Below are 18,745 nucleotides of genomic sequence, written 5' to 3' on the forward strand. Positions count from 1 at the left end.
AGATAGTGTAGATAATGAGATACTGTAACATGAAAAGGGATTTCCTCTACACAGAGAATCTGCCTAGCCATCCTTCTATTCTAGTATGACATAATTTTAATTTCTTATGAAAATGTCAAAAAATGACACCAGCCTCTGTCTTTTCTATATTACTTCTAATGTGATAATAATGTCCTAGAAACGATTTAAAGGTATTTTCCCAAATTATTTTCCAGAAGGCTCTAAAATTATGTATTCTCATCAGCAGAGTTTAAGAATGGCCATCCTCCAAAACATTTACCAACACTGTGTATTGTCACATTTTCAAAAATATGTCAAATTAAGAGCTCCCTTATATGTTTACAATTGTAAGAAGCTATCCCCCTCAAAAAACACTGCATTATATAAATAAATGTAAACTTCTTAAATATGGCACAAATATTTCTATAGAGTTTACTCTGTAACCAAATCTTTTCCCTTCTCATATTAAAATTTTGTTACTAATATACATCAAGTAGGGTCAATGAACCAGGATACTATCTCTGTGTCAAATTTCATTCCTGCACATTCCTATGCAGAAAACTTCCCATTAAGGTGTGACATAGAGGCCAAAGTGCCCAATTGTGAACATATTAATAACACATAGTAAGTCTTAGTAATGCAAATATATGTTAGGGTAAATAGAATATGCATCCTCTAGCTTATTATCATTGAAGCTATTAATTTGATTATAAATAACTCTAAGTAGGAGTTAACACAGCCTAGGGGAAAACTTTTAGAGTAATAAGTGAAAAAGTGGGAAAAATAGGCTGTTTAATTTATCAACATAGATAGCAATAATTTCTGAAAGCCTATAACAGTATGACACAAACATATGAAAGAGCCCCCCCTTTGAATTACCAAGCTATGTTACAAATTATTAAGAAAAATTCAAACCCTTCCAAAAAAGAATAAAAGTATAAGAACAAAGAATGAAAGAATAAAGAACAACTTGAGGAATTACACACAGATATATATACACATATATGTATTTATATTTTTATACTGCTCTTTATACTTTCTATATAGTTTTCTACAAAGAAAAGTATAAAAACTTAAAAAAATAACAGAATAGCAGTTTTTCCTAAAATGTCATCCAAAGTGTATAAAAAAATGGATCTACACCATTGTTGTGGCAATTCAATTGTTAACACAAGTCTTGTAACAAAACTATTGTTTGTAAAATTTGGTCAAAGATATTATGTACAGGAATATAGACTAATGACTGACAAAATATGTGCTAAGAGATTTGTGTTTACTGTACTATCACTTCTACTATCAAAAAATGAGTGTGAACCAAAATAGCTAGCTGGATGCACATATTTCATGGAATGAAATTACATATAACCATTGAAATGTTAATATAGATTTTCATTAAAACATTAATATAGAATACATTAACAAACATCTTTTATCAAGTGAAAAATGGATAACAAATATGTGATATAATTCAAACATGAACTATTTAGACAAACTTGCCTAGTTTTATAGAAGCAAGACTAGAAGAACATATCTCCAACTATTAGATATAAACATCATTGCATGTCATAATTAAAGAGCTTTTTTTATTTGCACTTTTCTGTATTGTCAAAACATTTAATAATAAACATGACTTTCTATTAGAGATTTTAAAGAAGGAATAAATATGTTTTAAACAATAACAGTTGAGAACAAAATACACCTGTAAGCTATTAAACAATTTGTTTTTACATTTAGAATTTACTTTGGTAAATATAAATAAAAAATGCTAAAAATGTGAGGACATTAAAAATACAGCCCCTGTTATAGACTCTGAGATTTGCTACCTTTTTCTGCTCTGAGAAAATTTGTGAACTGAAGCATTCTTCAAAAGAACCATCCCCTGAGAAAATAATCATAGGTCATGCAATAGTATACCTGGAATTGCCTGTATCAACTTGATTGTCAATTTTAGATCATTAAGCTCTGTTTCAGTGAAACTACAATGCTTTCTTACATATCAGTTATCTGAAACCCTTTGCTGATTCTTCTATCATATCTGTTCTTTTCCAATACAATTTTCATTTACTTGTAATTTTTTAACCAATTCAGTCTTCATAATAATAATATAATGCTTGGTTATTTGCTTTTAAATGTGGTCCTTAAAGTGGTTCTTAGGGGGAAAATGCTGTGACAAAATTAAATCTCTAAATTGAGATTTAGTGTATGTTTTCTTTCTTCTATGAGTATACAAGAAATTTTCTTCAACAGTTTCTGGTACAAAAGTCATAAAGGAATTCCTCAAGTGCCTTCTTTTACTCTGATACTCTTATGCTTTCCTTAACCAAATTAAATGGATTACTAAATGAATGGATATATGCCTTTAAATTAAAGGTAGTCTTACAATAATTGCATCAGCTAAATGAAACTCAGAGATCAACTCAGAATAATGATTTTTAATTTTTGTGTATATAAAAATCTCATAAAAATGCAGATTCTCAATCTCCACCTCAGAAACACTGAACCAATAAACCTAGGATTACATTAACCTGGTAATCAGAATTTTTTAGAAGCTCTGATGTCTTACTGTCCCCTCAAGATCCTTCTAGCTGGACTAAGAATCAAATTGACATAAGACAGAGTAACAGCAGAAAATCAAATTTAATGATATGCATACCAGGAATCCACATAGACATGGAAATTCCAAAGGCGGTCAGGAAAAATGTGATATATATATCATTCTGAACTAAGGAGAAAGGGATAGGTGTCTGGGACTTCAAAGGGAAAGGAATGCAATTCACAGGAAAATAAAAAAAGAGTAAAATGTTTGGTAAACAAATGATTGCCGGGTCACTCAGAAACGATGGAACATAGAGGACTTTGATCAAAGATGCCTTGCTAGGTTCCTCCCTGTCTAAGCATGCCTAGTTCAGAGTATGATGCAGTATGGTGATAGCTCTTTTCCTGGGGGAGGTCCTCTGTCTATATTCTTTTTTGGCAATTGTCAGGGAGGTAAAGAGCTTCTCCTGAATTTGCTGGATTCTGATGGTTTTTTAGCTCAAAATAATCTTCATGCCAAAGTGGCCCATCTTAGGGTTGCCTACCCTTGATCCCTTCCCTGGTAAAGTTAGGAGAAAAGTTGACTTAGGAAATTCCTGATACTATCTTTATGTTTTATGGAAGTATTGGAAATAAACATTGTGTATAAGAAAAAGTGGATATATTGCTCACAGCAGCCTTTGACATTTATTGAACACACTATCAATTAATGTGGATTACTATTTTACTTTTATTGATAATCATAATTGTCTGCCTGGCACCAAAAACACAAATACTGTAACTTTAGTAGTAACTGTTAGTTTTATTAATGTGTCCAAGGTAGCTGATGAAATTGGTTGATTGAAGTAAAATGGATTGCCATATGCTTTTTTTCATCTGTTTGGGTACCAACTTCTTTCTGGATATATGGGGTGGTATCTAATGGGAGAAAAACACAATAAAAACTTTTCAATAAACCTTATTAATGAAAACATGTATTTTATAAAACATTTATTTATAGGTGATCTTTTGCCTACTATTGCAACTCATAGGATGCAAGGTAAATTAAAATAAGAAAGTATTTTTCTTGGTTTTACTTTGTTAATTCCTTTTTTAAAAGATTTTATTTATTCATTTGACAGAGCAGGCAGAGTGGCAGGCAGAGTGGCAGGCAGAGGGAGAAGCAGGATTTCCACCGAACAGAAAGCCCTATGCAGGGCTCAATTCCAGGATCCTGGGATCATGACCTAAGCCAAAGGCAGACTCTTAACTGACTGTGACTCCCAGGTGCCCCTACACTTGTTAATTAGAGTGGAAAGAAACACAGAACTAAGAATGAAACTTCCAAGGAGTCACCATAACTTCGGAAACACTATGCCATTTCACTCTACTTCCTTTTCTCTAATCCATTCCTTTGAAAGGAGAAGCCTTTGCTTCCAAGCCAGAACAACCGATGGTACTTTGCATTCAATTGTTCTTTGCTGCCCTTCACTGGTACTTCCACTGTTTCTCTAACCTCATGGCTCACTTTTATTTCTTTTTCATAGTTTTTCTTCTTATTGAGAAAAAATACAATTTAAGAAGACAAGTGAGAATAGGCTGTATGATAATAACACCAACTAGACAGTAGTGTAGTAGTGTAAGTAATTCAGAACATCATTTAATCAAGGACGAGACTTCCCTGTATGCCTTTGACCTCACTCTGTCTGCAGTCTACTCTTGTCAGTCAAGATTCTTAGATCTGGCAAAGGGAATAAAACATTTTAAAAAAAGCAGTCAGTCTCTGTTCTAGGATCAACTGTTCTATAATGCTGCTTTTCTTATGCCCAGACTTCAGACCTTGCCAAACTTCTTGGACTGCCTGTCTCTAATGCACTTGTGCTGCCTGTCAGATTGCTTTCATTTAACAGGACACCTGGTCGGTGTTGTCCTTTTCCAGAAACATGCAGAGAAAGGGAAGCATTTACTCCTCGTTGAAACCATGAGAATAAAAATAGACATCCTGTAAAACATATGAAAATGTTTTTACAATGAAATCATGAGAAAATATGAAGCTAATTTATTAAATAATACATCTATAAGTAATTAGAAGTACATTGTACGTAGTCCAAATGAAGTGGGGAAACTGAAGGGACTCTATTTTAGAAAGTCTCCATCCCTGCTATCTTTCTGCTGGGCTCCATTTACTCATGTTCCATAGTTTGCCTCTGAATAAACCAAAGAAGGTATGTTCCCACTTCAGGGGGGATTCAAGGAAGTTAGCCATTCTTTGAGTTTTGTTCTAGGTTCCAAACACCTGATAATACCTAAGAAGAGCCAGATCCCAAACATGTTCCAGAACATTAGCTTCAAAGAAACCTCAGCTGATGTTGGTATAATACCCCTACCTTTGGTAATTTATGGAATAACCCTTATTGTTCACCTGACACTCACTTTTGAGTGGACCCTATCATGGATTCCTGAAGAAAAACATACCCTAGACCTTTTTCCAATATAAGTCCCTAAACACAAGCAGCAATGAGACTCATTCTTTTCTCCTTTCTGAGTCTCTCCAATACTCTGCTTGCTATTCTCTGTCTGTTACTTAACACTATTCAACAAACTGTTTCCACTTTCTCTGGCTCAAGTTTGATTTCCAACATGTGTGAAGCCAAGGATGCTCTTGGCTGTTCTGTGGGACCCTCCCATGTGTTCTTGGACCCAGATGACCTGCATCAAATACATAATCATTCTCTCTTACTTTGTAGGAAAGATGGGATGTTCAAGAAATTAAAAAAAAAATCCTAGAGGTAAGCACTAGAGGAAGTTTTCTATGTATAAATTCTTCTCAATATACAGACAATTTCTCTTTTCAGGTAAAAATAGTATTCACTACTTTGAAGTAATTCAAGTTCAGATTGAAAGTACTTGCATTAAGTATAATATTCACTGTGACTGATCTCTCCAATTCACTGTTTTTTAAACAGCTTACTGAGACAAGGGAACAAATGATAGGAGAAAATTTGCACTGAGTCCCCTACCTAATCCAGGGGTTAGGCATAACTATTCTACTTACATTCACTCGGTTTTTAAAGATTTTTTTTTTTTATTCAACATAGATAGAGACAGCCAGCGAGAGAGGGAACACAAGCAGGGGGAGCGGGAGAGGAAGAAGCAGGCTCATAGCGGAAGAGCCTGATGTGGGGTTCGATCCCGTAACGCAGGGATAACGCCCTGAGCCGAAGGCAGACGCCTAACTGCTGTGCCACCCAGGCGCCCCCTCACTCGGTTTTTAAAAATCAATTTCCTCTTAGATTCCATTTAAACATGAATTCCTCTGCTAAAATTTTTTGAAAATATCCCTCTAATTAATAAAAAACCTTAATTAGACTTTATGCCCACGGGGATTATTTTATTTTATTTTATTTTATTTTTTTATTTTTTTTAAAGATTTTTATTTATTTATTTGACAGAGATAGAGACAGCCAGCGAGAGAGGGAACACAAGCAGGGGGAGTGGGAGAGGAAGAAGCAGGCTCATAGCGGAGAAGGAGCCTGATGTGGGGCTCGATCCCATAACGCTGGAGTCACACCCTGAGCCGAAGGCAAGCGCTCAACCGCTGTGCCACCCAGGCGCCCCAACGGGGATTATTTTAAACTAAAAAATTAAATATTGCTTGCTTTCAAATTATAGAAGGCATTTTAAAGTATAGTTTAACACGAAGTTCCATTTGGACTTTACTGGTATTAACCTAAGACATGCACTAATATAAGGTATGAGCCTTCTTCTGATGTCATCAATGAAAAGCAAAGTTAGCAAAATGTCTTTTCCACTTCTTTAATGCTAAAGCTATTTGAACACTAACTTATATGTATTTTCCTACTTTCTATTAAATTCTAAATATCAAAGTCCAGAAACAGCAGTTTTGCATCACTGGCTAAGACCGGCAGAAGCTACAAATGTTCATTATACATTATTTCTGTTTTCTCAGTTTCTCAGTCTTCATGTCATTATTTTAATCCTAACTTTATACATCCACAACACCCATTAGGGCTGCATTTGAAATATATGCAGTGCCAAAATGGCAGCAGTTACAGTCACAAAATTTGATAATCAAAAACTGATATGAGGAGAATAATTAAGATACATTCAATGAGAAAAAAACCTAGACATAAAGATTTATAATATAAGAAAAGTGTTTTAAAAAGTGCTTGAGGTGGCACCTGTGTGGCTCAGTCCATTGAATGTCTGACTCTAGATCTCCGCTCAGGTCTTGATCTCAGGGTCATGAGTTCAAACCCCACATTGGGCTCCATGCTGGGTATGGGACCTACTTAAAAAAAAAAGAAAAAAAAAAAAAGAAAAGGTGCTTGAGGATTTTAAGAAATATGGTTCTATGAATTCTATAATGAATGTTTCCTAAATTAGGCATTGAAAGAAAATATATTAAAATACAAATAAAATATTAATAACAGTCTGAAGCCACAGTGATTGATACTGAGGAAGCTCTGGGACAGTTGGGCCCCAGTTCTGAAATGGGCAAGAAGAGACACAGTTGTCTAACAGAAAGTCCCTGTCCATAGGGTGGAGAGCAGCAAATAAGAGTAATGGAATTGTTGTGAAAATAAGAGTAAATAAAATTGAGTATATTCCTAGGTCAATGGCTCATACAGAACAGCACACTTGCTAGTGAAAGAGAATAAAGAAGTGTAAGCAATTATAAATGAAAGGGCAGAGATCACGATCAACACCAATGAAATAGGAAGGATCATTAGAAACTTTTATCAACAGCTTTATGCCAATAAATTAAATAACCTGGAAGAAATGGATGTCTTCCTGGAAACCTATAAACTACCAAAACTGAAACAGGAAGAAATTGATTATTTAAACAGATCAATTAATTATGAAGAGATTGAGGTAGTGATCAAAAACCTCCCCAAAAACAAGAGTCCAGGGCCTGACGGATTCCCTGGGGAATTCTACCAAACATTCAAAGAACAAATAATACCTATTCTCCTGAAGCTGTTTCAAAAAATAGAAACAGAAGGAAAACTACCAAACTCATTCTATGAGGCCAGTATTACCTTGATCCCCAAACCAGGCAAAGACCCCATCAAAAAGGAGAATTACAGACCGATATCCCTGATGAATATGGATGAAAAAATTCTCAACAAGACCCTAGCTAATAGGATCCAATAGTACATTAAAAGAATTATCCATCATGACCAAGTGGGATTCATCCCTGGGATGCAAGGGTGGTTCAACATTCGCAAATCTATCAGTGTGATAGATCATATCAACAAGAAAAGAGTCAAGAACCATATAATCCGGGGTGCCTGGGTGGCACGGCGGTTAAGCGTCTGCCTTCGGCTCAGGGCGTGATCCCAGCGTTGTGGGATCGAGCCCCACATCAGGCTCCTGTGCTGTGAGCCTGCTTCTTCCTCTCCCACTTCCCCTGCTTGTGTTCCCTCTCTCGCTGGCTGTCTCTTTCTCTGTCTAATAAATAAATAAATCTTTAAAAAAAAAAAAAAGAACCATATAATCCTCTCAATAGATGCAGAAAAAGCATTTGACAAAATACAGCAGCCTTTCCTGATTAAAACACTTCAGAGTGTAGGGAGAGAGGGCACATTCCTCAATTTCATAAAAACCATCTATGAAAAGCCTAGAGTGAATATCATTATCAATGGGGAAAAGCTGAAAGCCTTTCCCTTAAGATTAGGAACACAACAAGGATGCCCACTCTCACCATTATCATTCAACATAGTACTAGAAGTCCTTGCAACAGCAATCAAACAACAAAAAGGGATTAAAGGTATTCAAATTGGCAAAGAAGAAGTCAAACTGTCTCTCTTCCAGATGACATGATACTCTATATGGAAAACCCAAAAGACTCCACCCCCAAATTACTAGAACTTACAGAGCAATTCAGTAATGTGACGGGATACAAAATCAATGCTCAGAAATCAGTTGCATTTCTATACACGAACAATGAGACTGAAGAAAGAGAAATTAGGGAATTGATTCCATTTACAATAGCACCAAAAATCATACATTTTCTCGGAATTAACTTAACCTGAGAGGTAAAGGATCTATATTCTAGAAACTACAGATCACTCTTGAAAGACATAGAAGAAGACACAAAAAGATGGAAAAACTTTCCCTGCTCATGGATCGGAAGAATAAACATAGTTAAAATGTCTATGCTACCCAGAGCAATCTACACTTTCAATGCCATCCCGATTAAAATACCAATGATATTTTTCAAAGAACTGCAACAAACAGCCCTTTCTGGGAACCAGAAAAGGTCCTAAATTGCCAAGGAATTGTTGAAAAGGAAAAACAAAGCTGGGGGTATCACGTTGCCTGATTTCAAGCTATACCAGAAAGCTGTGATCACCAAGACAGGATGGTACTGGCACAAAAGCAGACACATCGACCAATGGAACAGAATGGAGAACCCAGAAATGGACCCTTGGCTCTATGGGCAACTAATCTTTGACAAAGCAGGAAAAAACATCCAGTGGTAAAAAGACAGTCTCTTCCATAAATGGTGCTGGGAAAATTGGACAGTTATATGCAAAAGAATGAAACTTGACCACTCTCTCACACCATACACAAAGATAAACTCCAAATGGATGAAAGACCTCGATGTGAGAAAGGAATCCATCAAAATCACAGAGGAGAACATAGGCTGCAAGCTCTTTGACATCGGCTAAAGCAACTTTTTTCATGACACATCTCCAAAGGCAAGAGAAATAAAAGAAAAAATGAACTTGTGGGACTTCATCAAGATAAAAGGCTTCTGCACAGCCAAGGAAACAGTCAAAAAAACTAAGAGGCTGCCCACAAAATGGGAGAATATATTTGCAAAGGACACTACAGATAAAAGACTGGTATCCAAGATCTACAAAGAACTACTCAAACTCAATACACGAGAAACAAATAATCAAATCAAAAAATGAGCAGAAGATATGAACAGACTCTTTTCCAATGAAGACATACAAATGGCTAACAGACATATGAAAAAATTTTCAAAATCATTAGCCATCAGGGAAATTCAAATCAAAACCACATTGAGATACCACCTTGACCCAATTAGAATGGCAAAAATTGACAAGAAACAATGAATGTTGGAGAGGATGTGGAGAAAGGGGATCCCTTTTACACTGTTGGTGGGAATGCAAGTTGGTACAGCCACTTTGGAAAACAGTGTGGAGGTCTTTTAAATAGTTAACTTTTAAAAAGTTAAAAATTGAGCTACCCTATGATCCAGTAATTGCACCACTGAGTATTTACCCAAAGATACAGACATAGTGAAGAGAAGGCCATATGCACCCCAGTGTTCATAGCAGCATTGTCCACAATAGCTAAATTGTGGAAGGAGCTGAGATGCCCTTCAACAGATGACTGGATTAAGAAGATGTGGTCCATATATACAATGGAGTGTTACTCAGCCATCAGAAAGAATGATTTCACAACATTTGCAGCAACAGGGACAGGACTGGAGGAGATTATGTTAAGTGAAATAAGTCAAGCAGAAAAAGACAATTATCCTATGGTTTCACTCATTTATGGAACATAGGAAATAGCAGGGAGATAGGTAGGAGAAGGAAGGGAAGAATGAAGGGGGTGTAAACAGAAGGGGGAGTGAACCATGAGAGACTATGGACTCTGGGAAACAAACGGAGGGTTTCAGAGGGGAGGGGGCGGGGGATTAGGATAGGCAGGTGATGGGTATTAAGGAAGACACATATGGCATGGAGCACTGGGTGTTATACGCAAACAATGAATCATGGAACACTACATCAAAAACTAATGATGTACTGTATGGTGACTAACATAATAAAAAATTATTATTAAAAAAAAAAGCAGTCTAAGCATAGATAACTGAGCAACTGATCTCCAAAATTCCCAGTCTCACCACAGGAAAGAAACTCTGACCTGTCAATATAACCTGGCTATTCACACATGGCATCTCAAAGAAAAAGTTGATGTAACTGCAAAACTGCCAGACTATTTTTTTAGTAGAAGTTAAAAAAAATAAAAAATAAAACAAAAAAGCATGAGGATCAAAATTAAAAGCACATGAGGAAAAATAATATTATAGAAAAGCACCAAAACTACTGAATAATCAGGAGATTTAGTCACTAACAATATGTAAATGACATCACATTTCAAAGGATGTTAAAAATAAGTACGATGAAGACTCTCAGAGAAGTGAAGGAAGAAAATATCCATAAAAACAATAAGAAATTATAAAACAAAATAGGCTACATAAATCAAAACCAGATAGACATCCAAAACAATTGATTTGAAGTACTAGAAAAATGTAATTATCATACTAAAAAAATTCAGTAGATGTAGTATATTTTGGAATAAACACATTACAGAAAGCAAATGAGTTCGAAGAGAATGCTTAGAATTTATTCATAATAAACTTGTTAAAATGAAACCACAGGGCAAAAACGGAGTGATTTATGTTAAGGCCCCACATCAGTAAAACAAGATTTAATATCTAACCTAACTACAGTTTCAACTTACTCAGGAGTGTAATCTTTAACCAACCAAACTGGAAATTTCTGGTCAACCCTAGGAAGCAATCCCGTGTGAGACTATTTCCCCCTTAGAAGGGAAACCTTGCAATGTAAACAATGCATTCCTTGCAAGTAATTTTTTTTTAATGCCCTAGCTCTGCCTTTAAAAATCTTTCCTTTTTCAAGAGGAGTTAAGATGGAAGAGTAGTAGGGGGACCCTGGGCTTGCCTCATCTCTGGAACACAGCTAGATCAACATCAATTCATTTTGAGGAACTAGGAAATCAATCTGAGGATTAAGAAAAAAAATTGCACAATTGGAGGGAGAGAACTGTTAAATGCAATGTTCAGAGACATGTGGTTGGGGAGAGAAAAGACATGGTGCCACAGAGAGGTGGGATCCCTTTCCCTGAGAGAAGTCAGGGAGAGAGGGAGACAGTGGGAGAGAGAGCAGCACATAGGCTTCACTCAAGACTCCATGGTATGAGGATCCCCTGGGTCACACGGGGAGAGAAAATTCCCTTTCCTGGAGTACATTTGGAAGCGGGTATATTGCCTCTCCAAGGACAAAAGACCTGCCGGTGGGCACTACGTGTCTGTTCAACAGCAGGGGCCAGAGGCACACACAGAGAGCAGATTACCTGGTGGCAGCTTTTTGCTGTGCTTCAACATAGACTCCAGGCACTTACACAGGCATGCAACTGTTTTTCTGGGACAGAGCAGTGCCAGGTGCAGGGCTGCAAGTCTCTCCTCCCCTGGAGGGGAGTGGGTCCCAGCTTCACAGTGTCTTTTAAGATTTGTTGCTTTGAATCCCAGCTGGTGTCCAAAGATAAAGCACAGGAGAACTGTGGCATTGGGAATACCAATGGCCAGGCAGAGGCAGGTTGAGGGCAGGGACCTGGCAAAGCCTGGGACACAGAAGAGGAGATTGTTTGCTTTTCTGTGAGGGAGTCCTGAATAACAGTGGCCACAAATTCTCCTCCCCAGGGAAAACGGTGTGGGGTGACACCATCTTCCACCCCCCTGCCCACCAGCATGGTGGGACTTGAGAGAAAAACACTGTGCCTCCAGTAGAAGCTGGAGTCACTTACACCAAACCCTGCCCCCTGTGCCTAACAGGGGTATCTTTACAAGGGCAGGTCTGACTGTGAGGCAGTACAGTTGGCCTCTCCCTCAGAAAACCAACACAAGCCCTCCACATGCATCAGAACTACTGCTCATAGAGTCCTCCAAAGCATCAGCCTCAGTTCTGGTGGAAATAGGAACAGACTTTTTTTTCTTTTTCTTGGGAATCAGGCTTCTAGTTTTTTTTGTTTGTTTGTTTTGTTTTGTTTTTGTGGTTTTGTTTGTTTGTTTGCTTTTCCTTTTCTCCTTTCTTGGATGAGGGTTGAACTCTTGGGACCTCATCAAGATAAAACCTTCTGCACAGCGAAGGAAACAATCAACAAAACTAAAAGGCAACCCTCAGTATGGGAGAATATACTTGCAAATGACATATCTGATAAAGGGTTAGTATACAAAACTTATTAGAACTTACTAAACTCAACGCCTAAAAAAATAATAATAATCCAGTTAATAAATGGACAAACAACATAAACAGACATTTTCCCAAAGAAGACATAGAGATGGCTAATAGACACATGAAAAGATGCTCAACACTGATTATTAGGGAACTACCAAACAAAACTACCATGAGATATCACCTCACACTTGTCAGAACGGCTAAAATTAACAACTCAAGAAATAAGAGATGTTGGCAAGGATGTGAGAAAGGGAAACAATTTTGCACTGCTGGTGAGAATGCAAATTGGTGCAGCCATTCTGGAAAATAGTATGGAGGTTCCTCAAAAAGTTAAAAATAGAACTACCTTACAACCCAGCAATTAGTTATTATCCAAGCATACAAAAATAGTGATTCAAAGGGGCACATGCACCTGGATGTTTATAGCAGTATTATCAACAATAGCCAAATTATGGAAAGAGTCCTAATGTCCATTGACTGATGAATGTGTAAAGAAGTGGTATATATATATATATATATATATATATATATATATANATATATATATATACACACACACAATGGAATATTACTTGGCAATAAAAAGAATGAAATCTTGCCATTTGCAAGAAGATAGAAGTAGAGTGTCTTATGCTAAGTGAAATAAGACAGAGAAAGACAAATATATGATTTGTCTCCTATGTGGAATTTAATAAACAAAACAGATAAACATAGGGGAAGGGGAAGAAAAATAAAATAAGATAAAAACAAAGAGGGAGCAAACCATAAGAGACTCTTATTTTTTTTTTAAGATTTTATTTATTCATTTGAGAGAGAGAGAGAGAGAGAGCACAATTAGGGAGAGAGGCAGAGGGAAAGGGAAAAGCAGACTCCTGGCTGAGTTGGGAGCCCTGATGCGGGGCTCAATCCCAGGACCTGGAGATCATGATGTGAGCCAAAGGCAGATACTTAAACATCTGAGCCACCCAGGTGCTTCAAGAGACTCTTATAGAGAACAAACTGTTGGTTGCTGCAGGGGAGGTGGGTGTGGGGATACGCAAAACGGTTATGAGCATTAAGGAGGGCATCTGTTGGGATGAGGACTGGGTGTTATATGTAAGTGATGAATTACTAAATTATGTTCCTGAAATCAATACTCACTATATGTTACCTAATTTCAATTTAAACTAAAAAATTTATGTATCTTTCCTTTTTTGCAGCTTAGCCAGAGCTCCCCTAACTTACTAGATGAGATATTGCCTAATTCAAGAATCATAAAAGAGCCAATTATACTCTCAAATTTACTTCTTTGAATTGTGGGGTTTTTTTAAAACAAATTAGAGAGAAACAGACTAAATAATAGAAATTTAAAAGATATGGATACTTGGTTGAGAGACTCTAAAATATGTTGCATAGAATAACCAGGAGGAACAATTAAACAAAATAACAGAGAATAAATAATGACTAAGAATATTCTAGAATTGAAAAAAACAAGTGAGACTTTAGAGTAAAAATTCACATGAATTATGAAGCAGTATATTTAAAAATAACCTAATTATATTGAACATCTGAATTATCAAGAACAAAGAAATTATTTAAAAAGTAATATAACAATATTTTCAAAAATCTTACCTACAAGAGATAGATTTAGACAGTGCTAATTTTATAACATTTTTCAAGGTATTCATTTTACTTGCTAATTGCAAAAACAATTTAAAAATGGAAAACCTAAATTTTGATTAAATGAAATTGATATAGTTTTGATAAAGGATATGCAGATCAAAAAACTTTAGAATAATACAAAGGTAAACTTATGTAAAAGTAAATTGAATTTAGACAGAGATAACATGATGATTTGTATTTTCATAAGGTGCCTAGATATTTGGTAAGTGTTAATTCTGAGTGTGTTAGTGAAGGTTTTCCTGGATGAGGCTAATATTTGAATCTGCGGATTGAGTAATGTATATTGCCCTCTCCAATGTAGCTGGGCCTCATCCAATCCATTGAAGGTCTATATAGAATTAAAAAAGCAACATAAAGGAGATTTTTTTCTGTCTTCCTGATTGTCTTCATGCTGGGAAATTAGTCTTCTCCTGCCTTACTATTTAGATTCAGACTGGAATTTTATACCATCAGGTCTCTTGGGTCTCCACAGCTTGCCAACTGAGACTTTGGGACTTTCTCAGGGTCCCTAATCATGTAAACCAATTCTTTATAATAAATCTCTTTTTAGACAGATAAATATCTTGATAAATACATATTTAGAAAGATAGATGATAAGTAGATACATAGATACATGATAGATGATAGATGAGATAGATGATAGATAGATGATAGATAGATGATAGATGATAGATAGATAGATAGATAGATGATAGATAGATGATAGATAGATGATAGATTAGATAGATAGATAGATAGATGATAGATAGATAGATAGATGATAGATAGATAGATAGATGATAGATGATAGATGATGATAGATAGATGATAGATAGATAGATAGATAGATAGATAGATAGATAGATAGATGATAGATGAGAGAACTCAGTCTAATACAAATTTTGGTACCAAGAGTAGTTTTAGAGGAAAAGAATTTTAATAATGAGTTTTCTGAATTGGTTCTGAGGTTTGTGGAATTAGCCCTCCAATCTAATTAAAAATGGTAACGTCTCTATTTCCAGTAGTAATGAGAGCACTGACAGCCCATGGCATGATCTGGCAATAGTGATATGCAAAACAACTCCATTGAATACTCCTAAGCAACCACTTATAAGCAGCAAGGAACTGGGTAACTGTGTACATGATACTTTCTAACAGTTTTTGGAAAACTAACAAATATAATGAGGTTGTCTGGTTGCTCCTAATGTCTTTGGACAAAGTGGTGAAATAAAATTCCCAGCTCAGGTGACTGAAATGACTGGAAGCTTCTTTGTGTTCTCTAAGGAAGACCCTTGTCTCTTGTAGATGCAGGGCTGAGACTACTGCAAATAAAATGCAGCCTTTCATCCTGCTACTGGCTGAATTATAATGTGAATTGAACTCCTAAGCTAGCAGTGTCTACTGTTAAAAGTGAGAGCCTTGATGGGGAAAGAATTGGATCCTATAAATTGGGATAGGAACACATCAGAAGACCCTGATGAAAATGGGATACGGAGACACTAAATTCTGATGAGTCTCCTTTGCCAGATGCCTCCCCAACCCCACTATAAGTAGCTACCTCACCCTGAGGAAATTGTAATGGCCCTTTTTGAAGCAGTTATTAAGCAAGACAAGGTTGATGCTCCCCAGGACCCACTCCTAGCACCATTCTTTCCTTCCAGACCTATAACTAAAGTCAAGTCCCAGTGCATCTCTGAAGGTTAGGTACAAAGAGTGACCTATGAGGAAGTATACTACAGTCCAAAAGAACTATTTGAGTTTTCTAATTTATACAGATAAAATTCTGGGGAACATGTGTAGAAATGGACATCAAGAGTATAGAATAATAATGACAGGAACATAATGCTGAATCAGGCCAAATTTATTGATATGGGCCCTCTTAGGAGAAATTCTGCATTTGTGTTGTAGCTTAGAGAGTTAGGAAGATATTCAACAGTTGGTTTGGTTGATTGACTAAAATATGGATCAAAGGTGGCCCACCATGAGCAAATTAGAAATATTGGACCTGCCCAGTTTAATACAGAGGAAGGAATTCAAAGGCTTAAAGAGATTGGGTGTTAGAGTGGTTTTGTCAGTTAAGACCTATTCACTCGTACTGGGAGGGGCCTGAAGACATACTTTTCACCACTTTTATGAAAAAAATAATTTGTGAGGGTAGTCTCTGCATCATTGAAGGGGTCTATGATTACTCTTCTCTGTAGGCCAGACCTTACATTGGGGACTGCAGTTGAGAACTGGGAAGCCTAAATGCAATTAGAGTCCTTGGATCTTCAGGTAGCAAGGGCCAAGTGACAGCACTCAAGCCAGGCAGGTGAAATAATGAACAGCAGTATCAAAAAAGCAACTAGAACAACCAACTCACACAGACCTGAGCCACTGAGGAGTTGATCATAGTGTCCCCAGAGTGAAATACATAAGAAGAACGCTAAACTCCTACTTGATCTGTATAAGCAGAAAAGTTCTAAGTCAAGTGAACAAAAGTCTAGACTGAATCATCAAAACAGTCATGGCTCCTCAATTAATTCTCAGAGTTGAGCCAGTTTATAGACCAGAATCCTCCAAGTGAAGGGGAGGCTGGGTCCGTTTGAGGAAGGACCCTGGTACACTACCAAAAATATATATTGTTAATCTTCCTCCTGGCCTTCCCTAAAGGGATCTATAGACTACCAGGGTAAATGTACATTTGGGCAAAGGAAATAAAGTGATTTTCGGGGATGACTGGACGCTAACTATAAACTGACATAATTCCTGAAGACCCAAAACATCACGGTGATTCACCTGTCAGAGTAGGGGTTTAAAAGTCAGATGGCCAATGGAGTTTTAGCTTGAGTCATCTCACAGGGGGCTCTGTGGTTCTCCAAATACATCTCGTGGTTACTTCTCCAGTTCAGAGATGCCATAATAGATAAATTCAGGAGCTGAAAGAATCCCCTTATTGGTTCCCCCACCTGTGGTGAGGGCAATTAATCTTAGGAAATGCCAAATAGAGACCACTGGAGGTGACTTTACCCAGGAAAATAGTAGGCCAAGTGTGATACAAATGTGTAATAGTAGGCATTCTTGGAGGGATTGTGCCACAATCAATGACTTGAAAGAAGCAGAGTGGTGATTTCCTTTACATCCCATTCAACTCACCTATTTGCATTTTCTTCTGCAAATATAATTATCATACTAAAAACATTCAGTAGATGTAGTATATTCTAGAATGAACCCAATAAAAAATAATTTGGAAGAGAATGCCACAGAATTTTTTCAGAATAAACTTGTTAAAGAGATAAACAAGTTGGAGTGACTTCTGTTAAGGCCCCACATCAGTAAACCAAGATTTAATACCTAACCTAACTACAGTTTCAGCTCCCTCAAGAATGTGACCTTTAACCAGTCAAGCTGGAATTCCCTGGTCAACAGTCAGAGGCAATTCCTTGGGGACACCCTCCCTTTAGAAGTGCAACCTTGCCTAAACAATGCATTTCTTGCAAAAATGCATGAAATAAATAAGACACAGAGACATAAAAAAATAGAGATATTATAATAATTTTATCATTATCATCTAATACCAGAATAAATTGCCAAAAGACCAACTAATCGTTTTATAAAAATGACCATTCATTTGGCCAGTTGTTTCATGTGCCTATAATATAAAATGTGTTATTGCAGGTTAGCTGACACGCAATGATGAATGCATTATAAGAGAATTAAAAGTAAATATCTGCTTGTAAGATAATTTACAAATTTTTATATAAGTATATTCTGAAGCTAAATAATTTTAGTTTCAACAAATACTATTATTAAGACTTAGAGATAAATATATAGTCAGTTAAGCAAGGTATTAAAAATGTAGGTTTTATTTAAGATGTTATTTCTAGGTTTTTTTCAGTGCATTTCAATTCATGTGGGGTATAAACTATTCCGGGTCAAGATTTATGTGACTCTAACTTATACACACATAAAAAGTTAATAATATTCAATAATAATCCTTATTGTGAAACAATAATGTTAAAATACTATTTTTCTTGTAACAGATTCCTAAGACACTTGCATTATTTATTTCTAAACAGTATTACTACATTGGGAAATATATTACAAATAAAACCTATTTCAGCACTATTTAAATTATCTTTATGATCAGTCAATTCTTGTATTTAAATTAGTTTGAAAGACCAATTCCTTGTACATAAAACTCTCCTCTATTTTAATAATGTTTTAGTGAGATTTACATTTATTTTTTAGAGAATAAAATCAAATTACTCTCATTAATATGCAATGATTGCAAAATACACAGGAAAACAGGAGTGTAGGGAACAATTTCAGCATGCAGCCAGGCCCGAGGACTACGATAAATTTGATCCCTCACATTTTAGGAATGCGGCAATAGGGCAAGACTCTATTTAGAGGACCCTACCTTCTTTCTGTCTACTGCATAGCTTGAGTTATGACTTCTAGTGCACCTTGCTTTTTGCTGACAGTCCTCTCTTTTCATGTTTTGCTTTCACATGTTGCTTTTTTTTTTTTTAGGTATCACTGTCTATCATAGATTAAAGTTTCTAACAAGA

The sequence above is a fragment of the Ailuropoda melanoleuca genome, chromosome 5 (assembly GCF_002007445.2).
Source record: "Ailuropoda melanoleuca isolate Jingjing chromosome 5, ASM200744v2, whole genome shotgun sequence".
NCBI lineage: Eukaryota > Metazoa > Chordata > Mammalia > Carnivora > Ursidae > Ailuropoda > Ailuropoda melanoleuca.